At 40.6% G+C, this 25,908-nt stretch overlaps 1 long non-coding RNA gene across 2 annotated transcripts; it reads right to left on the bottom strand.

The window, feature by feature from the left end:
• Positions 1-13,865: 13,865 nt before the first annotated feature.
• Positions 13,866-20,319, bottom strand: LOC104912569. 2 transcript variants are annotated; one of them, XR_794752.3, is made up of 3 exons: positions 19,529-20,319; positions 18,510-18,628; positions 13,866-14,828 (listed from the first exon to the last, which is right to left on the bottom strand). It is a non-coding gene; the product is annotated as an uncharacterized LOC104912569 (long non-coding RNA). The 2 variants fall into 2 exon arrangements; XR_004160941.1 differs by having other exon boundaries at positions 18,510-18,597; positions 19,529-20,316.
• Positions 20,320-25,908: the final 5,589 nt, after the last annotated feature.

The following is a 25,908-nucleotide window of genomic DNA, read 5'->3' as shown; positions in this document are numbered from 1 at the left end:
CTCATTGCTTCAAGTGAAGAAGCATAGCCATAAAGTTACCATGCAGCTCAGCACAGAAACAGAAACTGTGCTTAATTAGCTTAATTCCAAGTTTAAAAATTACAATTCAAAAATTACAGTATTTTTCTTTAATATCACCACTTAAGTTTCATAAAATTAAAAAGACTAGCAGGCAAACCATAAGAACCTGTGTAAGTTTACAAAAGATAAAATTCTTGTATAAACCTTGAGCTAGCAACAAAGTAATAAAACGACACCACAGAAAAAATAGCAAGTTCCTGTAAAATTTCTTTTGAACAAGGAAGTTTTTTTTCTCATTAACAAGTACTGTGAGAAACATAATGGAAGCAGATAGATATGCCCAGCTATACGTTAATCTAGATAAGAACAATTAAGTCACCTTTAGGAATTATTAACGGTGTAAGTAACTATGGCTTTTAGCTCACATGGCTTTTAGCTCACAAAGTAACACTTCCTTGAGATGTGATATAGAAACCACCAAAAATCTGATAGTTGTGAGATCACTCAATAGTATAAACAGCTGCAACATCAATAATTCACTTTAACTACATCAAATAAAAATACTGCTTTTCTGAAATAGCATGTTATACTTGTTCAGATAAACAATGAAGGCTCAATTAGAGACCTTACTTTTCAGAGCTTATCCCTCTTAATTCCACACAAGATTCAGAAATGCTCTTATTTAAAAAAAAGAACTATCAGCATACTCCATAGAAAAAAAGACATTTTGTTTTTTGCTGTTGTGTTTTGTTTTTTTTTGTCTGTTACTCCACTACCTGTTCCCCCACAACTCTGAAGCACAGAAATGTCCTGAGTTTTCTATTTGTGATCAATTATATTAGGTGGACACACCTTAACTAAAAAACACATCATTTCAGAGTCCTTTATATCCTGAACCAAACATAAAAGGGTTTAAGCCAACATAATACAGAAGCAAGTATGATTTGTCTGAGAAAGTTGCAAGACAGTTAAAAAAAAAAAACAACAAAACTTTGTCTTTCTAAGAAGTACAGGCAACAGTGATGAAAACAGAGGTTTCATGTATCGCTAATATTCTGAGAAAAATCCACAAGAGGAGGATCACAATGGGCCCAGTTAACACTAAAACGCAAAACACATTTATATAACACTCAAGATAGCCATAAAAAAATAAAAATAAAAAAAAAATAGGCACCTGAAGCGAATCAATTCAACACATTTTTTACTTACCTTCACTCCACCTTGTAGGAACTCAATGGCAAGCCTCAGTAGTACTGGAGAAAAATGACTTGTTTCTCTTTCCATATCTACTGCCTTCCCTAAAAGGGGAAGAAAGCTGTGTTAGAAACACAGCCACAACCTCCAGTAGCTGTAAACAGGCTGTTTCCCTGTGCTTAAGCTTTTGTACCACACAACCCTGTATCCCTTTCAGGGGGGCTCTCTAAAGGAGAAAGCAAGCTGGGATTTCCATCCAAGCCCCAGCTCCTCGGGAGCAACTGATTAAACAACCATACTCACGCCCTTTCAGATATCTGTCACCTGTTCTGCATTGCAGCTGGCTCACCTAGAAGTTTAGATTTCACCATAATCCTTTCATATTAGTGTCAACCTTGAATAGTTTTCTCAACTGGCCCTCAGGCTTTCTTCAAGTCAAAAGAGAACACCCTTTTAGGAACCCAGCAGACATTAAGTGCTTAGTGCAGCTCCCAGGAGATTTTTAACTTGCCACACTGGAGAGAAATGCCTCAACAGTACCACTAATCCACAATGCAACCCTTCCCCAGGCTCCATCCCCCCTAAGGCAACTACAGAGTCTGCACTCACCCCAACCCACAGCACTTTCCTGGCTTTTTTGGCCATGTGCAGGGAAGAAAGAGAACATCCAGAACAGTTGAGCCTCATTGTCCGTATGGACATCAGATTGCAAAGGAGGCCCAGGTAGTGAGACTGGCATTTACATTCATCACACCAGGGTGTGGTTGATCAGGCAACAACCTGTGAGTGCACTTAAAATAACGCACACAAAGTAAAACTTTTCACTCTATCACAAACAAAGCAGGCTTTGACATTGATACGTTCAGATATCCTTGAGAGAATCTGTTTTATTTGGCAGAACATCTTACAGGTGCATATACTGTAATTCAATAGGATTGCATGACTCATTCCATAATTAGTGAGAGGCTTTTTAACAGGCACAAACAAGAGCCCAGAAAACTAATACCTTCCAGGAAACCTCCTTCTCAACTCCGCAGGGCTACATATCAGAGCAAGGAGTGGCTGACCAGGCTGCCACTGCAAGGTTCTTCAGAGCCAGATCAGAAACACCAGCAACAGAAGTTCATTTCATCATATTTAGTTGTTCAGAAACAAACCTGAGGAAAAACAGGTGTTAGTAATGATACCATCTACACTTGCTGAGTATATTTTTGACTGGATATTCACATGCAGAAGTTAAAAAAAAAAAAATCATAGCAACATATATGTCATAGTTCTGATATGTATTGATTAAACTATAGAAAGCTTTAAGAGAAAGACACTCAAATTATCACTCCTGTAACAAATTTCATCATTTTTCATCTCCCTGCAGGGTCATTAAAACAGGCAAAGCATGCAGGGAGAAATAAGCTCCGGACTTACTCAGGTGACCAGAAACACATTCCTTTCAGTATGCATCACCTCTGACCCACCTCATATTTGTAATCAAGTAATCTTGACGAATTTAGCTTCTGCCACCTGCTGAAGCCTTGATGCTATCTGAACAGTCAAGTCAGCAATTGTAGGGAGGGGTAATAGCCTTGGATTAGAAGGAAAAAAATAAAGTTGGAAAAAAGCAGAGTAGCTTACAGACACTATCATCTCTCAGCCCAGGTGAAGCTATGTAGAAAGGAAGCCAATTTCAGACCTGAAGACGGGCTTTACTGCCTGAAAGACCATGTTTTTCCAGGAATATCAATCTAATAAAAACTCTTACTACTTCCCACAGATATTGCCTCTCTCAAGCATTTCAACTATCATGGTTTCAGAAATGAGCTTACAGGCATCTAGGAGCCACTGCTGGTGGGGATGGCAGAGTTCCAGCAGCTTTGCTCCTGCCAGACCATCCCTCTCATTTGCCAGCCAGAAATAAAAAGATGTGCTCCCTGTAAGAGTACCTTGAAGGGAGGGTAGTCATCACACTCACAATTAGAGAGAAGACTTGTAAAAAGTATGCTGTGGGATTATAAGAGAACAATTTTGCTACTTTTTATGTCTCCAGTTCAAAGGTGCCAAGCCTCCTGCTGCTGGATTAAGGCTTAGACCACAAGATAGAGATTGTTACAGATAAACTGCCAACTTCAGGCCAATGTAGCAGCAAAATATATTCTTAAAGACCCAGGTACTGCTGAGAGAGAGATGGGAATCAACCCTTCCCATTCATTCCTGACCTTTTACAGTACATGAAAACTCAGTCCATTAAAGAAAACCGAAAACCAAAACTCAAAAAGCCAAATCAAAAATCTCAAACCAACTCCAAACTTTTTTTTTCCTTTAACTGAACACTAGAGCTGGATTTACTAAAATTACAGTCACAACCACTGTAAAAATTGCTAGGGTGATAAAACAGCTTGTATCGTAACCACTGCTTTCATTTTGCTATGTGGTTTGAGAACTCATCTGATTTACTCTCCAGCTTTTTTCTTGTCTGAAAATATGTTGCTACATGATCATTAGTGGTTAAAACTATGGCTGAGTCACTACACTCTGCTACAGTCAACTTACCCTTCAGAAAGCCCACTTCCACCACAGTGTTTAGAGAGCGATTGGACATGCTTTGGCTTCTGCTTATTCCTCCCATAGAAGGAGACTGCAGATCCATGGCCTGCCAGTCAACAGGAAGCTTCTTGGAAGTAAGGTACTATCCAAGAAAATACACATGAGAAAAGTATCGAAATTCCAGGGAAAAGTCTATTAAGAAAAAAAATCTAAAGTGCTGATCACTTTTGCAATATGACACCAGGATTGGCACTAGTTACACTGGTATGCAGCTAAATTCTAGAGCTCAGGAATTTATCTGCCCTCCAGGATTAATCAGTTCAAATACAATGAAAAGCAAACTACAGAAGGTCTTCAAAGCAGACCTCAGTGGCTTTAGAGTTTGCTTTGATTATAATTTTCTAGCATGTCCATTGTCATTACACAGCTTCTATCATGATAGACCATGAGACCAAATTCATTCTGAAATTTAGTTTATGATTAATCTAAAAACTGAAGCCAACAGGTATGGTGTCACTGTTTCCCAAAACCAAGGTAGTGGTTTTCTAATAAATTTATTCTGACAGTGATGGACAGTTGTACTCCACTCATTAATAAATAATAGGCTGAAAAATGAAGTGTAACACGGAAGTAACTGCGTAAGTGTAAGCCTGCCTGGTTCATGGAACATTCCCCTGCCCTTCCATGTCAGTGTTCTGATAATTTTTGGCTGTTTTGGAGGAGAGGAAGGGGTGTCAGTCAAGGTATTGTTGCCATTTCATCAACCAATCAAATTCTTTTCGTCAGGCTACCTACTGTTGAAGACTATTAAATTAAATTAGAATTATTTTTTAATTACAAGAATACTTATTTAACAGTTAAAAAAAAATCATCTTGGTGCCTATCTCATTTTGATCACTAGTATTTGATTCAACTCAACTGGTATTTTTAATATTCCTGTTTTTATCATACATAATGAACTGTGTACTTACAGTAGTCTGAAAGAAATCGAGGAAGCAAACTCTCCTATAGCCCATGAAGTACCTTGCATGATCATACTTGAGCAAAGCCAAAACAATTAAAATTTAGTTCTACACTCTAAAAACATACAAGCACATTCCCAATAGCAGCTCAGCTTGCATCTTCCTTTAGTGGTCATAAATGAAATCCATAGTAAACAACAGTGGAGTGCCAAATTTTCATATACAAACACTACAGATACAGCCTTGTTATGACTATGAGGTAGAAAAAGGCAGATCTCTAAGGCAAATTATGCTAAGCCTTTTTCACTTAGACCCAGATCCAGAATTCTCAGTCAGCACTTACCTCATATTAGTTTCAACATCCCTGAGAGCATTAGGAAACTACATGCAAGGACTGCCTTTAAATAACCTCATGAACCCAGGACATAATTTACAAGCTACTTCAGAGAAGTTAAGGGTGGTTTGTTTATGGACATTCTCCCCAGAATCTGGGGCTGGCATTAAGTTAGCTACTGAAAATTGTTTTGATAAAATATGGCCTCATGATCTAGGGTGAACTAGCACCTGTTTGTGCTTGTGAAAAGGTGTTGAGCACATATGACTTAATAGAGAAGAACCAAAGACTGATTTTAATACTGAAGTCACTGGAAGCGGTTTCGAAAAATACATTTTTCTCAAAAATATTTTTTAAAAATTAAGTAGTAAATATACTCCAAGGCTGACCAATTTTAAGTTCAGTAACTTACAGAAGGAGTGAATAAGTGGAAATTTGACAGAGATGGTAGAGATGGTAAATCCAGTCAATTACTAATAATGGCTCTTTTATCCTAAATCACCCCAAACCACATCTGCCTCTGATGAGCAAGTTAGAGGAGCCTGGAACCTCATGAAATATGCACAATTAAAACTTTGGAGTAAGATTTATTCCTTCAGGCCTTTCTCTTCTTGGAATTTCTGCTCCCTGAGATGAGAGGCTCCTCAGTCAGGTGTAACTCAGGTTTTTTGATACTCAACCCAACGCTTGAAATTCTGCTCATAAGACCAAAGGCAGGAGGGCATATCCATATGCTAACTTATTCCATACACGCCTAGGACAGGTAGCAGGTGTGCACATAACCAGAATGCTTTTTATGTCCTCACCACTTAAAAAAGAATATCAAAACAAGGTTATGTCTAACAGTAAGAACAAATAATCCAGAACCCCTACTTATTTATAAGTGGTCTCTCAACAGATAACAGCATTCACCCATGAAACTCAAGATGACATGGAATGACTGAACCACAGAAACAAAGGGAATACTCTAATTAACATTCATAGTAACATGGAGAGGGAAAAGAGTGCAACTGCACCTTTTAAGTCAGAATAGGGTTTGCAGAGGCAGTAGAACCTTTACAGGACTTCATACAGAAGCAAGAAATTTGGTTTTGGGAGCAGATGTTACACTGAACTCTTACAATACTGGCATAGTCTGATCTTAAGGGAGAACACTTGCTGGTTGTCAGGGGATTCTGCTCCCCTTTTACTGCCAGCACCCAAAGCCAACTCTAAGTTGGAGCAGCTGTGACCCATCTCAGATTGGTACAAAAAGCTGTGAGATGTCCAGGAAGCTTATTGGCAGCCTTTCTTCCTCTTCTCAGCAAATATCTGTAAGCTCAAACCTTCTGCATGGACCCTATCCAAGCTGTATTGCCCCTCTGCCTGGTCACGCAGCTCTGATCAGAATCTCAGCTTGCTGTCTGGACTTAGTGGCCCAAGATATGATGAAAGAAGATGTTATAATGCTTTGAACCCCCTTTTCTTCAGTGGGAAAGCCACTCCATGAACAACCATTTTGACTCTGGCTCATAGTGATGACACCATGTCTTGTTACTACTAATTATGCAATCCAGGAAACTTACGCCTTCAACCTCAGATTGAGGTCCTGACAAATCTGCACTCAGTTCTTTCCTATGTGAGCACTTGTGGGACCCACTTGGCACAAACCTAATGATGTTCCAACACTGTCACCACTGTTTCCAATGAACTGAAGCTGACATTCAGCTCAGTAGATAGTTCCCTGGTTGTAATGCACCAATTTACATGGAACTACAGACCGAGATGCTCTTCATTTCATGGTGCAACAGCTGTGTACAGCCATCCAGAACGTGGCTTGTCTTCCACACCACTGTCACCACTGCTGAAACACAACACCCACTGCCTCACTCTGCTCACATCCACTGTTGGGTTTCCATAAATGTTCAGCAAGCATCGATAAGTGTCAATGGGTGCAATTTTTTCTGCATAAAGGAATTCAGTTCCACACCTTTGTTTCAAAAGCACTTCCTTGTCAGACACCATTCTGTCACACTGCCCCTCTGCTGACATTTTGTTGCTGTGTGACAGATGGCATGGGATACTGGTGGGAAGGTTCGGCCTCTACTGCTGTATCACCAGCATCCACCTCCGACACTGCAGGCCAACATCATAAAATAGGTGTTGCTTTCAGAGCACCCCTTGTATGTTAGATACTAAAAATCCATTGCAACATACTGAAATAGTTATATAATGGCGAAAGAAGGTTCCTCGCATTTTTCCTAAATAATCAGCTTTGAAAAAGCAGCAGAAAGTTCACACAAGTTATGCCTTAAAACCAAAGCAAGCAAATTTGAAACTAAGTGAGATTTAGCATCTTAAGACTCAGTTCCTGGTCAGATAAATTTATCCATTAGATCCAATGCAATATGAAACTTTAAAGTCACAGTAACATAGGTAGAATTGAATCATTTGGTGACTGAACTTTGGTTTAAAACTGGTTAATTATTATTCTTTTTAATTGGAAATTAACATACCCCGTAGCATAGCAAACAAATACATCATCGAAATCTCTGCTCTTGGGAAGTCTTGGAAACTCAACTATCATCTCTATTTATGATGATCTAACTATCATCATCTCCTTTATACCATAAGAGTGTATGTGGAGGGAAGATGAAATGGGATGCAAAATAAATCCAAAATTAGGATAAGAAAAGAAAAAAACATGGGAAACAGGAGGAAAAAAGGACACTTCTAACCACGGACACTTCTCAGTGCAGGGACATATGCCTCCTTATCTGAGAGAAGACCATGAATGGATATTAATGCTGAGGAAACACTGACCCTAAACAGTAGCATGAAGAACAGACAGAGGGGTGAGCAAAATACAGTTGTCTACCATTATCCAGCAGTAGCCCCGGAGCTTGATGCAGAAAAGGATCAGAGCTAAAGCACTTCACACAAAGTGACCAGCTGTGTAGGGTGATGGGGGAGGAGAGTGGGCCACAGATCTTGGTTTGCATGGCTCACCCAGAAAATGTTTTCTCTACCCATCAGACAAAGGTAAAATGGGTCTTGAAGGTTTGGGCTTGAGCTTTTCCATTGAACAGAACTAAGGGTGATTAGTAGTTGGCGCAATGCTCTAGTTTGAGGCAAAGCCCTGGAAATAACTAACCAGTTCCACATCAAAAAACTTAAAAGGTTAAATGTGGCAAGGAAAAGAAAGTCAGTGACACTGCAACTTTTGGGTGCTGTTTTTGCAGTTTACTGTTTATTGAAAAATAAGGGCTGCTATAGCACACAACATAAATCAGAATAACTCGAGGAAGTGACATAACATCTCTGTTCCACACTTCGAGGAGAAGAAAGAGTTAAACGTTATTTGTAGTTTCAGCAAAAGAAACAATTCAAGCCCTTATATCATAGGCTTAAATATCTTTGAAAAGTAGAATGGCCCTTCAAGTATTTCACCTGTCTATTTGCAGTACAGGTCAGGGCAAGATTAGCATCTCATCAGTACTGCCTGCTGACCCAAGACATACAATTAACTTCCCAACATCCTGATTAATTAAATGAACACTAAAACAGTACATTACAAGGATATCATGAAAACTAATTGTTTTTCTGACAATAAAACTATATGGTACAATACCACTGCTTCTATTTTCCCCTTCCTAAAATATTGCTTCCAACAGATATTTTCAGAAGAGAAACTGATTGCTCAAAGACTTAATTCAAGGTGAAGTTTTCCAGCTTCTGCAAAAATACTTGGAAATCTTTCTGAATAAATAAATAAGCATGATCTATAGAGAATTGCCTCAAGCAAATGTTACTGTTTTCAGACAAAATTGATAAAATACACTGTAAAAGAACTCAATGACAGGAATCCCCAGTCCAACTATCACTCAACAAAATAAATAAAAATGAAAAGCCTAAGAAGGTTGTTTTACTGTGAAAGCTGATTCCTGCCTCTACACAGAGGCTCACCAGTTTCAGCATGGCTTCTTACGCGCACGCAGTGCTCACCAGAGTGAGCATCTCTGTTGTTTCGTGCACAATTAAGGGATAAAAGATACAGATGAGCACAATACCTGGATGTATCACAGTTTCCAAGAGATCTGAGAGATCTGTGTTCCTAGTATAATCTGTTTTGAAGCTTCAGCTCAAATACTGCTAGTAAGAGACTGACAGGTGTTCTTCTGGCATATAATTCCCATTACTCAAGTACAGCTTTTTCAGCAACCAAATATGGACAAAGCGATAACCAACAAGACAGTAGAACTGTTACTGTTGCAGATTTGCATGCAAAACATCTCAAAGAATGACAAAATATATATTTTGGCAGGCTTAAATAAAAGCTTTCCAGGTACTCAACGAAAAAGCAGAATGTCATCTTGTTCTACCTTTCTGACTAATGCAATTGGACAAAGTGTTCTTATAAATACTGCATTGCGATCTGACAGCAATTATAAAGGAAGCAGAAGAATTTTTATTTCAAGCAAAAGAAAGATTTTGAGTAAACCTAAGCTTAAATTTCTTGCTGCTAATATCTGAGGCTGCTTTTATACTCAACCCAAAGTAATTTAAAAATTAGCAGATGGAACACTCTAATAGCAAACCCCAACATGATAAATAGTTTTTAAATCAAAGATTTAATCTCCAAAGTGCTCAAAAAACTGAAGCCAAATATTGTAACCATAGCTAAACTCAAAACACAGGAGACTATCTCAACATATGATTCAAACCAAAACAGAAGGTGAACATTAAACAAGTTCTAGGAGAAAAACAGTCATTTAAGTGTCATTATTCTAAGTAGACACAAAAAGCAGTTTTACTTAAGGATTCTAGTTAGAAAAGGTAAACAAGTATTCTCATACAATAGGATGCACTGAGTTCTATGTGACAGCTGAAATGTCAAACTGCATAACTGAGGGGCAAGAGTCAAAAGCTGTTTCAGTATCATTACCTATGCTCGACTGGAGCATGAGGTGAAAGGAAAATCAGAATTTCTTTGAATCATCGTGAGCCAAAGAATATTGTAACCCTCTCACCAGAAGTACATAAAAACAGGTGAACGGATTGCCAATTGCACTAAATAAGTATTTTTTCCTCACATAGCCGATTTGAAAGTAAATGGTTACTTTTTCTGATGGAAAATTTTATTATTACAGGAAAGAAGTTGTTAAAAGAAATACTGCTCAAGAAATTTGACAGGCAATCACCAAACAAAAATCCGTTTTAAACTGAAGAGGCTTTCAGGCAGACTTAAAGAAAACGTGTACCAGCTAAGCAGGAGTGCAGATAGAGTTACATGCATACATGCCATAACTCTTCCTGAATTTATCACCTGAAGTCTCATCTACTCATTTGTGTCCCAAGGACTAGTTTGTCAGTTGGAAAGCACTACTAAAATCTTTTCTTGTTCCTGGAAAGGAAGGTGAACAAATCAAGTGCCATCCTGCCTTGTAAGTATTCCAGCAGAGATATCTGATGAGTGAAAGTTCTGATGATGTACTTACAGCTAGAAAATCTTAGACCTATAATCATCTTCAGAGTACTTAATAGGCTTAACTAATGCCTTTAAATATCGGCTTCATGCAAACCATTAGTTGAGTCATAGATCTCTGTATAAACGAGTACCTGGGAGATCTGAGCAACTCTTGTATAATATTTTTGAAAGCTGAAATGTGCCTTTTGGAACAAATTTCATTCCCTAATGTAAGAGTCATTGCAGACAGGTGCTGAAGACAGTAACAATCACCTCCTAAAATTAAACAGAATGGCTTACATGTACAATCAAGAATGATGCAGAATAGTCACACCATTAACAGGGGGTGACCATAAGTGTAGATAATTGAAATGTGATGCAAAATGGCTGTTGTTGGCTCTGGGGCTACATCGTATAACCTACTTAACCAGCCTGATAACAAGAAGCCTGCAAGCTCTTCTTTGGAGCAGGTTGCTGCACAGCTCAGAGCTGCACACCTGTGTAACAGCACAATAGGCTACATGCATTTGCTAATGCTTGGGGAAGCATAAGCAACTCTATTCGTGCCCATACTGCACTTGGGATAAACATACAACACATTTAACACTGTACTGAAACACATCATTTTCTAGACTTAGAAACTGATGGAAAATGAGTGAAACGTAAATAAAAGCGGGTGAATGTATTTTGTTTTCTTCATAGACTTAACCACACTCCAAACATCAACCGCACCTCTGGTTCTTCAATGTTTTTCTTGTCTTGAAATTTCTTAAAGGTATTCATTTCTGGAGATACTGTTTATATCTTTCATTTTAATTATAGCTTCAAGGTACTTGTTAACCCACAACCAGCGCAGCGTGAAGCTGAAGGGGAGCATCAGTTGGGCCCAGAATAACCTTGTAATTTTCTCCCTGTTTTCAGCTTTCTCAACTCAGAGACTCCAGATTGTTTGATTCCGTTTGATTTTTAGCCCATCGTGAACTTGACACAGTTGCTAAGATACAGATCAGTCTGCGCCATGTTGATACAATATTATTTAAACACTTGAAAGGGCAGCCTAACAGATCTCTATAAACACACATCCCTGCTGTAAACTGCTGAAACAAGAAGCCTGGCAGAAAAATTAAATCCAGGATCTTCCAGAGATTACCATGGAAGGCTTCATGAGCACCCACCCACCGCCACAGCACCTCACAGCCGTGTTGCCACTTTGATCTAGACTCAGCATACACACACAGCCTGTGGTGTGATGCCAGCAGCTTTGTACTGAGCAAGATCCCTCTCCTGCTGCCACTGTCAGAAACGTGCAGTGAATCCGCTGTGATGTTAGTTGCCCAGGGACAGCAGCTGCATCTGGGTCAGAGCTGGGACTCCCGTCTGGTTGCTGGAAGCCGCATGCCCTCGTTGGTGCAGCAGCCAGCCCTGCTCATTGCCAGAGCCTTGCTGCACCACGTTCTGGTCAAATAAAAATTAGAAGTTTGCTCTTTTACAAAGAAAGGCAAGAGATTCGCACAGCAGAAAAATACCACAAGGTACTACAGTATGCCTTTTCACGTAATTAACATTTGTCTTCCATGATATGTTTTGGTCTGCACAATAACCGTATGGTAGAAGGGCTCAGGACTTTCCCAGATGCCGCTAAGCTGTCCCTACCAAGGTACTAGGAAGTACAAAGCAGCCATTTTGCACAGAGGACTTCATGACAACACTTTCTCAGTGGCCTCTGCTGCTCAGTCCCAGCCCACGGCTGCTGAGCTGCACGTCACCTACCGCAGTGACCACTCTTCCAAAGCAACTTGTGCGTCCAACAGCATCCTGCAAGCATCCAATAAACTTCAGCAGCTAGATCATCACAGGACAATCTTACAGTTTTTTTATTTAATGGGTGACAAGAAACAACAACTCTCATGACCATCTCTAGCTTTCTGAAGCTAGTGAGAAACATGTCAAGGGCAAGATGTACAGACACTCCAAATACATAACCGGGGCCCAGGCTCCCAGGGTCAGAACATCTCATGCTGGGTGCCAAAGGCATTGGTCTGGTGCAGTTGTTTCTGTGTTTTCAAAAACACAAAAATAAGATAAAAACATCTCGGAACAGTATATGGTCTTCAGAATAAGTGTGTGTGTATATATATATATATATATTTGTGCTTACAACATACCTACATACCTTGGAGAATCCAGAAAATCATAAGCTTCAAAGCTGTTCAGGGCCAGGCATCAGTGAGGGCAACACAAGCACTCCAACTACTTGAAAATCATTTCCATTTACTTAGCTAATGCCTTTCCAATCCCTCTTTTGGGAAAAAAAAAAAGTTTACTAATTATGCCAAGCTTCTTTGCAGCAGCCTTAAATTGTAACAGTATCTTTGGCTGTTTTCCTGGTGTTATTTAGCTGTATTATTTACAATACTGGTAAATATTTATTGTCTCCCTTTTATTATTACTTCCTCCACTAGAGCACATCCAGCCTATTTAAAAGTATTTTCTATATTTGGATCAAGCTTCAGGCTTTATTTTTTTCAGTGCTTTATCTTCTGTCCTATATTTGTTCAAAATGCCACATCAGTTCTGCTTCTACCCAACTCTATCTTTGTCTAGCTAATTCCATCCATCCTGCAAAGCACTGATTCCCAGTGAGATGAGTGGAGCAGGGTAGGCTGGGTGCAGGCAGAAGCCCTAAGCATCACACAGGTACCAGGGTCGGCAGCTGTGAGGCAGAGCTGGAAGCCAGCATCACTACCACACAGCTCAGAAAGAGAGAAAGGCTCCTGAGCTTCAGTGGAGCTCTTAGGCCCATTGGCAGGTGAGTGGGGATGGAAGCCTCACTGCTGGTCAGGGCCATTACAAAAATATCAGCGTCCCTGCTGCTCTGACACCTTGCATGAAGGGACACAAATATGAGTGCTGAGATAGGACAGGATGATGAGAAAAGGGTTGTAGCCAGGTGGGATGCAGTGTTAGCTATCTGGGAGAGGATGCGAGGTTCCCTACACATGTATGGCTTTTAAGCTTACATGCTCACCTGGATTATTCCACGTTCTACACTAGTGAGAATCCTCTACAGAACAAAACCAAAATACTCACTGGTTACTTTTGGTAAGGACCTTGATCAAACTCGTTTCCTAAGCACGACCTCCTGATTAGCCACATTTCTTGCATATAGCATCAGGCAAGACCCAGAGCAAAAAGGTGGAACCAGGGAAGTGAAAGCAGCTAACTGCACCAGCTTGGACAAAGAAGGCCTGTGTCTCTCCAGGGTAAAAAGAGAGAAGAGGCCACTCCAATGTCCAAGAATTTCTTTAACAACTTCTTCAACAAAAACTGATTTCTGAAATGCATTGGTGTTGATATAAAGAGCTATCTAGTCAAGTCTTCTGGTAGGAATTTTATAGCTAACTGTACTCCCTTTTCTATGCATTTATATTCCTAGTATTAACATTTGCAATATCTAGAGAAGTATTTCTCAGCCAAATGGCTTTCCATTCAATCATTAAAATCATGCCCCCTTCCCCAGCAAAAGTAGAAAGCAATACAATAACATCAGAACACCAAAGGTGCTGGTGCCCAAACTGCTGTACTGCCTCAGCTGTCTGATTCTTCAAAGCTGCAGTGGGCAGCTCTCTTCTCAAATACCAACTGCATTTTTTAAAGTAAAAAATAAAATCATTTGCTTCAGTAAGAATGGAAGGAAAAGCCTTCTGCCAGCATCTAGCTATGCAGGCATTCTTTGTTGTCTTATCCCCAACGATGTCTCTGAACTGAAAATCACTGTGTAAGATAGATGAGTAGGAAGACGTAGAATAATTTATTTTTAATGAAGTGCCAAACAACAGAATACAATATTAATTTGTGGTGGTCAAAACATCGGGTTTTGTTTTGTGACAGTAGGCTGTGACAGTTGCTGGGTCTCATGTCAGAGATACATAACCATGGAAAAGCCACTGAAGTGGAGTACGGAGGAGGCACACAGTCACAGCAGACAGCAGCAGTCACTGGTACAGTGGTCTTGAGCTCAAGCACAGAGAGCAGGAAGTATTCTCTAGTCCTGCCCTGATCTCAGTAAACAGTGGAAACTCAGTAAATGAGAATCTTATGGAGACAACAGGGTGTTCCAATCAACACGTTCTAGGATCCATGCCACACTATTTCAAGTTTGCAGGTAAATATTTTCACTGCTTTTGAAGAAAACTAAAATGCTGTTCTAAGATCCTAGTGCTTCAAAGAACATTGCACTTAGACATTCTTCATCCTAAATTTATCATTAGTAGGTGTCCCCACATGTTGATTGTCCACAATGACACTCTGTAGTTAGGAGTTATGAGGAGAGCTATAATGTGAGAAAAATCAATAGCATTATATTAAAGTGTTCAGCCATGAAGAAACAATCAACACTTGAAAATACCAGAAACAATCAATTTCAATAAGCAGTTAATATTAGGTAACAAGGCAACAAAGCAATAGATAAAGATTAAGCTGATGGGAAAGAATATTTAAAGCATTAATTAGATACACTAGAGTTTAATGCCCCTCAAGACTTTTTACAAAAAAAAAAAGCTCTTGAAGTTTCACAGTCCTTTGCAGAATTACATTAAATTGTACATAAATGTGAGACTGAAATATTTTTAATCAAAATATATACTGCTGGATTCTGGAGGAGCACACGATTACCTTCATACAGGGAAAGGAATGTCATGAACTCTCAGAGTAAAGTTACTAAGGCACCTAAGTCAGTGTACAATTAGTGAATATACCGATGTTATGGTATAACAGAGAGCTTGGCTACGATGTTGTTACACCAAAGTAGGAAATGATAGGTACACTCACCTGTATCCTGGGCTCGTGTGGGAAACTCCAGCGGAGCAGATCTCCAGAAGAGATCCTTCCCCACTGGTGGTCAGCTCTCAAATGGGTCTAGGAGAGGTGCAGCCAGGCTCCACCCCTTCCTGCAGCACAGGTGAATTGCCTTCACCTGTGCTCCCGTGGCTGACTCATTGCTTACCTCAGGTGATCAATCAGAGGTTCAGGCCATGATTCAGTAGTCCCCATACAGTCACTAAGTGCCAAATATATGGTAATGTAAATTACATTGTTCATTTAGGATTTTGAGCCAGTTTCCACAACTTTCAGAAAAGCAAATAACCCTATTTTCTTACTCTTGTTCAGAGGCACTTAATCAGGTATCCATTTTCTTGTAATACGTACATACAAGTGATACATCCTCTCTTATGAGAATTTTCATGAGAAATTAATATATTCCTTCTTTTAAAAGCTTACAGGACAGAAATATATCCCCAATCAAAAGAAAAACTCAAAAATAAACAGGAAGCCCACACAGTTAAATTCCTTCTGATAGTGGATTTCCTGTCTGTAAGGTGCAAACAGAAGAAAACAAGACTACATTTAAAAATGTGGAGGGGAGATCTCAAGGCTGAGGTCTCCAGAAACACAGAGACAGGTTGACACTGAGCTCTCATTAATGCTTTGCTTTACTCTTGGCAGTATCAGACAGCCAATAATAGTCAACCTAAAGATAAATCACATCGGTATAAAATAATTTCTGTCTAAGGTAAATCTAAAAGTACTTCTAGGCTACTGCAGCAGTACATGCAGCACTAATTGTTCTTCTCTGTTGTATTATCAAGTGTTCTTCAGTGGAAATACAATTTGAAGGACAAAAGATAGCCGTAAGCAAAAATCCCAAGTCAGCATTTTGCCTGATTTCCTATTAGTTTGTCACGGAAACAGTATAAAACTTTCCTAAGACGTGCCTTGAACTATCAGAATATGTAAGTGCTATATTTCACCACAGCAAGACACCAAGCAACTATTCCTACCCCCCAAGCCCACTAACCTCACCTCATAGAGCATCCATTTATCTTGTGGAAATACAGAGAAAGGAAACCCGAGCAAAAGGCACTACATATTAATTGTTTCTCAGAGAAGGACAGAAAGATAATTTATATGCAGCAGAAGTCTTAACAAAAACATCTGTCTCTCTGTGGAAATTAAACAGGCAGCAAGAAAACTTTCTTACAGAAGTACAGAAAGCCTAAGCTCAGATTTGCTTTTTTATGTTCCTAAAGGTGAGACTAGACTCAGATTACACTCACATGGTTTAAAGCTTGTCAAAATGTGATGTCTCAAAATATTACATGCTTGAATGCCCAAACCAGAGGGAAAGTCGAGTAACATAACATTTTTCACAAATAAAAATAATCAGAAGTATTACTTGTTCATTTCAAAAAATGTTATTGTGAAGGGTTTTCATCATTTCTCAGACAGACATTCAAAGTACTACTGCAGACAGCATACTAGAGATTTATACATCTGTGTCTACAGATATAGCCATAAGTAATGAAACAGAAGGAGCTGCTGAGCGTAAATGAAATGCCAGCAAGAGTATAAGGAAGAATTGAGAGTAACTGGTCAAATTCACAGCTTCTGGCAGTCTGTGGTACTAAATCACTGACAAATGTTGGCAAAATCATTCCAGCACTGATTCTGGAGTGAACTACACAGGACCTGTTTCTGAAACGCTTAGAGATATCCTGGTCACACTTGAAGGCACACACTCAGCGCCAGAGCAGCCCCTGATAACGCGTTCCTCTGAGATGCTTTTCTCTGATACATTCATTCTTTTGATACTGTCTCTAGCATTTATCCCTGCTTGACTTGCTTACGCTGCTTGAAAATACACAAAGGAGGCCTCATAGCTTTACTGTTCTGAAGCCAGTTGATCTTCCAGTCAGCCTAGAACAGCACCTACTCCTGCCTAGACCAAAAACCCACACCCAGGGAGCGATGGGGCAGATAACCTTACAGCCCGTGCACATCAGTAAAGACCAAGTTTTGCACGGAAACATCATCACCACAGCCCCACTTCCCAAACCTATTGTTCCCAATGCCACCACGTGCCAGCAAAGCCCAGCTCACCACAGCCATCTGTAGGCAGATACCACAGTGCCACTGGTCCTTCTGGAGCTCACAGCTGTGCTCACTGCTCACCCAGCAGGCACTACTCAGGCCAGGCAGACACTTGCCATGAAAAGTAAGACATCCCATCAGCTTATTGCAAATGGGACTTTTGTCACCACATCACGACCTTCTCACATTCAGGGCAGAGCCAGGAAAGTACTGGTTTCAGATGTCTCAGACAACACAGAACTTTGAGGTGCCTGAACATCCAGCAGAAACAAACACCTCTGCCTACCCAGTAATGGACATCTCAGCCTCTTCACAGTGGAAAAATTAACACACTGGAGTTTCAGTTGTTCTGTTCTCCAGAACAGTGACAAAACCCTGAAGAATTCAAGAAAGCAAAGATCTCTTTGGTGGGAGCCGGATTCCACAGGAGTTGCTTTGAATTACACCAGCCAGCTGGAGAGGCAGCAAAGTCTGTTTGCACTGCCCCGTACCTTGTAGAATCATTTACACTCTTCAAGTGGACATAAAAACGTTACCAACCATAACGGCACCATTTAACACCCACTTTGTAGAGGTGCTAATGTCTAAACAAAGCATAAGGTCACAGAGCGCACGGCCAGAGAAATACAATTAGGAGTGATGGCTGAGGAAGCACAGGCTCCACTCCTGCACTCACAGCCTAGGCACGATACCCCTGTCCCAGTGCGCGGCAGGAAATTAGAGGTACGTAGTTACCACCGACCAGTTTTCAGATAACCCAAGAAAGGTATTAGTCACAACTGAATTAGCTCAGAAGCTATTCAGCTTACCCCACTTGGAAGAAAAGGGCTCACTGGAAAACTCCTCTGCTTAGAAGTTGCTTCTTTCTAGAAGTTTTCCTCCCATTGCCAGCCCTTAAATGAGGTTAGGACCTTGGGTCCACCCCTTCCACTTGCACAGGGCAATCGCTTGCACCTGGACTGGCCACACCTCTCCACCAGGTGCTCAATCACTGGTTCAGGCTATGACCTAACGGCTCCCATACCCTCAGGCATAGTGCGCCATGTTTTTAGGCAGGAGCACCGAAGAATTTTTCAGAACTTACCTTTTAGAGGGTGTCACATGTGCTGCGGAGCTGCATCCCTCTGACATCCTCTCAGCCGGGGCAGCCTGCAGACATCCCAAGCCCGTCCCTACAGGAATACACCGAGCTGCTGCAATCTTCTGAAATGAGTGCAGAGGGAGTGTGGGGAGCTTCCTGCAGACAGCAGCATGCCCGATGCAGATCCTGTCAGCACAAAGCTTATCGGGTGACACAGCAGACACCCAAAAAGCTGAGTCCCGAGGGCCTTGCCAGGCAGATACCAGAGCTCTGGCTGCTGGCTCTCCTCAGTGGCTTTTTGCACAGCAGCCTGAAACGTAGCATTTGCTGCCAAGTTCTCAGTCATTTCTCATGCCCTAAACTCAATTGCTATCTCTCACCCTGGGGCACAGACCGGCCCTCCCAAAAGGGAGGGCTGCTCTCCCTGCCCTCAGGATGGGAGCTCTTTGCAGCAGCCACCTCACAGGAGCAGAAAGCATCACTGGGGCAGCAGCTGCTTCCCGCCCAGCAGCTCTGAGGTGAGGCACCCAGCACCCACCAGCTGCTCCTCACTCAGGGCTCTGCAGGCCTTCTGCATCCAGCCATTGCTACCAGAGGCAATGGGAAATCAAGGGTTGATCTCCTTTTTACTTTTCCTGAGATATGTGGGATTATTATTTTTTTTTTAATTAACCTTGGGGTAGCAGTTTTATTTTTCTTTAGTTTGCACATATATCTGTAAAGCTGTACACCTGTACAAACATGGAACAGCTTAATCCAATGCACTTCATGTCTCTTTCAAGGATTTAGGAAGCATTTCTACTACATCCATGTTGCATCTCCTAGCACAAACATCAGGTCAGATGTGATGGACAGATTTTGATCACATAAGGACACCAAGCAAGAGGCCCAGTCATGCCATAAGCATGTAAGACCCCAGAAGGAGAAGCAGCCCTGATCCCCCACGGCCCCCCACTTCCATTTCACTGCCCCCAACCAACTGCCAGGCAGAGTGCAAGAAGGGGCCAGGCTTACAAAGGTACCTGCTAGAGAAAGGTGAAGATCCTTCGCTCCTCTGCAATCTTCCCCACGGCTAGGAGAGGTCAGCATGGGTCCTGAGCTGCTGTAGACTGCTTATAGTGCAGAGATTAATGCTAGGGGAGGCTTATGGGAAAGGTGGTCCTTCATTTTAATACACATCTTTACATTTCCTCCTAGCTCATGTTGATTTCCTGCCAGCTGCAGCCAGAGAACCTCCCCCATCGTGCCTGTTCTTTCTATGCCTCCACTTGAGGATGGTTGAGCCCAGCAGACACGTGGCCATCAGACCTGCCCTCCTTGCTGACCAGCTGCAGCTGTGAGCTCACTGCAGCTTCTCAGCGCCTCATAGCCTGTCTTTGCAGTCACTTCTGAATCACATCGTGAATTTCTCTGTATATACACTCAGAACGCCATTGGTAAAGGCCGTTATTTAAAATAGAGCTGTTGGTGTCTCCTGCTCCTGCTTTCTTTGCATGTTTTCATGAAAGATTAGGGAGAGCCAGCTGAGAACAAGGGAGGGAGAGCACAACACTAAAAAGAGCAAAAGAGGAGAGAGGAATTCTCGTTGGTTCTATAAAAATATACTTCCCAAAGAACATCACAAAAGAAATTATTGAGACAGAAAGAGAGTAGAGCACAAAGAAGGATGTAAATATGCCACAGGTGGAGAGAGCATTAAAACCACCACCCATCACCATGCCCAAAATTGCAATTAAGAGGTGACAGGTGTGTAATTTTGCTTTAAAGGTAAAACTGAACCATGAAAGAGATGATGGCAGGTTTAGAAAATAAATGCCAAATGTGTTCAGTCTTGCCTTTGACCAGTGTTTTTCAGTTGTCTTTAGTTTTTGTAAATTTTATTTAGTTTCCTGCAGTTTCCCTGCCAGCTCTGTCAGTTCTGGCCATAGATCTGAGCGATGTTGGCCCATTGCTCTTCTGATGGCTGCTCAGCTTCTCAGCTGTGCTCAGGGCAGGTTACTGGTTCCCTACTAAGACAGTCCCTGCCTGCTTTCATTGCTTCGCAGCCACTCTGGCACCAGCTAAGGTCAGTCTGAATGTCTGAGGCAGAGAAACAGCAGTAACTCCTGCCAGTGTTATTGTGACGGGTTTTAAAATGCAAAAGGAGCAGATACCCAAAATATAGCACTGCAGGCACCTTTCAACTTTCAAGTAAACTTAGAGCAAATGCAAGTGTAAAACTCAACCATTGCTTTTTATGGTCTTGTCTCCTTTTAATTCAAACCTCTTCTGTTTAAGACACAATAGCACATAGAAAGTGTCTCTGCAGTGGCAAAGCAAGCCAATAAACATATTCTAAAATGGAAAAAAAATCTGATTTTCCCACAATTTGTGCTTCCTGCTGCATTTGTCAATTCTTCCCTTTCATTCCTTCAGGTGCTCCTGTCTCTAGCAATGGTCACATGTGATGTGTGTAGGGAGTCATGCTGGAAAGTTTTAGACAGCAGCTAGGAGGCTAAATATCAAGAAATGTCCCACTGAACAGAACAGACCACAGTTTGTCTCTTCAACTGACAGACGTTCTCTTTTCCTCTTTTAAATCTGGAGGTCTTTAGGAAAAAAATTCCCTGCAAAATGTTGTTCCATTAATTTCTAGTCACCCCTGTAGGATATATCTGCAAAATAAGGAGCCTAGGACAAAAGGCTGGAGGTTGCTTTGAAGGATGGGTCACTCTGAACATCTGTTGGTGGCAGGGGCTGGGGAGAGGAAGAGGAGCAGAAGCTGGCTGCAAGGCTTAGCACTGGGGTTGATGTTGAGGAGAGAGGCTGTACCTCGAGAAAGCACATGGAAGCTCTTAGAAAGCATTTTTTCAGTCATCTGCAAGCTGACTTGGAATCAGTTCCTGTAAAGAACAACCAAAAGATTTCCACTGGATCAGTTTTACATACAGATCTATGCAAACATGGCCAATATCTTTTTGGCATATTAAAAGAAGCTTTTTCCATGCACAGAAATACATTTGGTCTCAGTGCTATAGCAGGAACGTTACTGTCTCTTTTTCCTGTGTTCTTTTTAAAATTGCTGCTTACTTCCTCTTGGAAACTATAAAGATGAGATAGAATCTCATCTTAAAAACTAGGGCACAAGATTCTCAGTCAGAGAATTCACGCTGCAAAACTTCAACGACAACAAAAGACACAAAGTAAAGAAAACAGTCACACACAAGATAGCATCGTTTGTGGGGTTCTTCAGGTGCTCTCCTTATCCCACAGCTCTGCCGTGCACTGCTGCCCTGTGGAATTCTGCCGGTAGGACATCTGCTGGTAGGTTTTACATCGCGATGGAAGCAAAGATTCTGGCTGGAAACGTATAAAATTACACTGACTTTTTGAACAGATTCTGTAAGAGCTTTTTGGATGGCAGATGGGTCCCTCTTCCATCAGTGTATGTTCTGCTCATGGGGAGATCTTTGAAGAGGGGTCTTTGATGTGACCATCTTCATTACCAAGCTCTGAAAGGTACTTAAAAAGCAAACTCTTTGCTGCTCTACAGAAGAATTTTATCCTGAGGATTTAGTTGAGGATGGCAGTCATGGCATTAGATGCAACTAGGCATGACTTGCAAATTTTAACCTATTAAAGCAATTTGTTCACTTCCTCCAACAAATGATGCAATTACAAATGTGTCCAGGGAATGCTATAAATATGCATCTGTGACTTGACTTTCCTTCCAAGCAATCTCTGGCTAATTCCTAGCAAACAATCCAGCTTTAAACTGAAATCATCAAATGAAAGTGAACAGCCAAGTATTTTAAACTATTGCTTTTTATTATAATTACACTGGAGCACAAATAAATAAGCACTAAATTATTGTAAAATATTGTCAATGCACTAAAGAAAGCAGAATTGATCTTCAAACAACATCTTATTACTTCAGAAGTATCAAAGTACATTTAATTACATCTTACCTAAAAAAATCAAGTACAAAAATGAAAAGAAAATTAATATGTATTTATACTGTGTATATAGAAACGGCTAGTAATATATTATTACAGTTAGCCTCTAGCTACTCCTTACTCCTACACAATCTCAGGCACATACCTGACAATTTCTAATGAAATATGAAAAAAAGCAACATGACATTCAGTTTTAAGATATCGGTAAATGTATTACACTGGAATGAACACAGAATGATTTCATTTCATTTAAAAACCCTGTCATTTAAAAACATAGTGCCGTTGTCCACTTAGAAATAAATAAACAGTCAAAACGAAAAAGAACCCATACCATTGTATACCATTTGCTTTGTCAAAAGGAGCAATAAAGTAGACATACATTGGCTAATATACGTAAACACATTTTTAGTGCAAGAATAACAAGACCTGTGACTTTACTGTGCTTTCTGGAAATCACAGTGCACTTTACACAAATTGCTACACAATAATGTTTAACTTCAGGAGTTTAAAGCAAAATAAGTGCATACCAAACAACTTCATATATACAGTCTTCGTAAGTGTGTGTATATATGTGATCTGTATGTATATACAGATTGCATATTTATACAGACTACAGCTTCAATGACCGCGCGTAGCTAAGCACTGTCATTCACCCTGTGACACAGAAACTGCTGAGACAATAGGGAATGTGGAGAACATCTGAACAGCGTTCTGATGGCGCGCAGCAGGCAGCACGACGCTCTGCGACGTGAGTGATGGGGTGGGCCAGCCATCACGGGACACCAGGACACGGCTGTCGTGCCCTGGCTGAGTCCGTGACCTTGGGAAACTCCTCAACCTGAGCCTCACTCCCTCCTCCTTATAACGATTCTCACGAGCGTGAGGTTCAGTCCACATTTCTAAAGTGCTTGGAAGGTAAGTGCTAAGTTCTATTTTACTTTTTCACGTAGTGTTGCACTTTAAAACAAAATGCCATTGTTTCCATGGGATACAATGGAGGTCTGGAAGCACACGGGCAGTTATTTAAGGACAACATAAATAGTGTTGAACAATAAAAGCAAAACAGGGGGTGGCTTCTATGGCAGGCTGAATGTACAAGCAAGTCTGTGACAAGAATGCTTCAATTCCCTGATCGTTATTCCTATTACGCATTGATGTGGAAAGGACACGGTATGAACAAACGCTACTGAACACGGTACTGAACTGATTTCTTCCATGTTTGCTGTCCTCCAAAGGGTCTGACAGTGCAGCACCCAGCTCACCCACAGGTTGGGACTGCACAGTCAGCGCTTCGTGGGTGTCATAGCACAGCCAGGCGGCGGTTTTGTTTTGTCACCACAGGTTTAGTGCAGATGGGGAAAGAGCTGAGCTGAGTATTTCATGCATGGTTATGAAAAGTTCTTCTCTTGCCACCTAACAAGGAAGACAAAGAACAAACGCTTTCTGAACAATGAACCTGTTATCTCAACAGATTTCTCACAACCAACAAGTCGTCTTCTTTCCAGCAGATTCTGGAACTTTACGAGATCTCTGGAGTTTTTCTTCTGCCATTTTCTTTCTTTAAAAAAAAAGAGAATAAGCAGAATGTACAGTTGGTGTAGCGGATGTCACATGTATTCAAAGATTCCTTCACAGCCTCTGGAGCTTTTCACTTCTTCTGTCATTTGAGCTGTGAGGGGGTCTTTAAATCTGCGTTTCAATTGCGTACCCATTCCTGTCACGGTATATCCTTAACATACAACTATTTAATGCACACATCTATGAGTATATAGAGAGATACATGCATATATACATATATATGTGTGTATACATATGCATATACACATACACAATAATGCTAATATACATACACACATATAAACACACACTTTATCTTTTACAGAAATCTCAGTTTGGACATCAAAATATACATTAGTTAGTTATAAAATATTTAAAAACTTTATTTCAGAGGCTGAAAAGAAACTGCTACCGATAAAGCATTACTCAAACTCAAACTTTAGCAATATAGATTACAAAAACCTTCTAAAATTTGTTATTTTTGGTTTTTTGATCAGCAATTACAGCTGTGGCAATGCTGTCAATAGAATTTCAAAGAAAAGCCGATATAACAAGAAGTTTTAAACAACACAACTTTTCTTCTCACAGAATATAATACTAAAATGATTGTTTTAAAGAGGAATTTTGTGCTACCAAATTTCAGACACATAGAAATTTAAATATACAAAATATATGCCATAGATAATTTTTTTTCCCACTCCACAGCAGTACAAGCTTCCCTCGTTCTCAACAGCTTCTTCTGGAAGATATTTCACCACATGGATTTCACCCTCATTATCAGCTTAAACCATTTCTTTCTCCCGTTAAAACCAGGAGGTCATAATTCTTTGGTCATGACATAATATTCTGTCAAAATGCGTGTAATATCATACAGGACTCTAAGCCAATTACAGAGGCAGCCAGGAAGATGACATGGCAGATGTGGGAGAACATGTTCCATGGCCTCTGCTTCTAACCCACGTGAAATCAAGGGAGATTTCTGTACCAGCCATCAGGGGGGCTGAATGCCAACCTCCATAGGTAACACACGGTAATCTGACACAGGACATGCTGCTGGATTTAAAACTAATAAACATGTAAACAGGTTTTTCACCCTTCTTTTCTGGACCAAAGACAAATGCAGACAGGAGCCATGGCTGCAATGCCATGGCTGTAACCTGCTAACGAGCGGGCTCCTCGCCACGGGCTGTACATCGCTCAGTCACAGTGAACCTTGGTCTCCACTAGCCAGCTGGATGTCATGGGGAGGAGTTTCTGTTTTGGGGTTTTCTTCAGAAAATTTAGCTTCCCTTCTTGGCAAGTAGTTATAGTTGGAGATTAACCGATGAGGATAAAAGCAAGGGCAATCTATGTAATTAACTTTGTGAGAAAACTGATGCAGAGAAATTTGTGTTGTAAACGCAACTTGGGCATCCACACTGAGCATTCCCATTTGCATGGCCTGCAGTTCTGCTGTTTCACACCAAAACTCTCTCCCTTGTCCAGCCCTCCCTCCAAAAAAGCTAAGGACGTCTAACAAGCACAACTCTAGGTAACTTCTACAGCCCTAGCACCGAGTTGTTTTGTACATTGTCCTGTTAAATATAATGTACAACCACATGCTTTTGTACAGAGGCCAAATCTAGGCAGGTAAGAGAAATAAAATAGTGGTGGGGGTTGAGAGGGAACATTAGAATACCACATAGAAAATAGTTAATAAAACCATATAACAGTAACATTATATAGTAAAATTCTTCATAAATTTTTGAATATATATATATATATATATATATTTCAGCAGTGTTATTAGTTTGGGTGTTTTCAATATATTGGCAAAATATTTACATTCTAATATCTTCTGGATCCAAAAAAATCCTGGATAAATATATATGCCTTAATCCAGTTGGAAATTTAGAACTCTCTTTTGATTG

The sequence above is a fragment of the Meleagris gallopavo genome, chromosome 11, assembly GCF_000146605.3.
Source record: "Meleagris gallopavo isolate NT-WF06-2002-E0010 breed Aviagen turkey brand Nicholas breeding stock chromosome 11, Turkey_5.1, whole genome shotgun sequence".
Taxonomy (NCBI): domain Eukaryota; kingdom Metazoa; phylum Chordata; class Aves; order Galliformes; family Phasianidae; genus Meleagris; species Meleagris gallopavo.
This window is presented reverse-complemented; position numbering and strand designations above follow the sequence as displayed.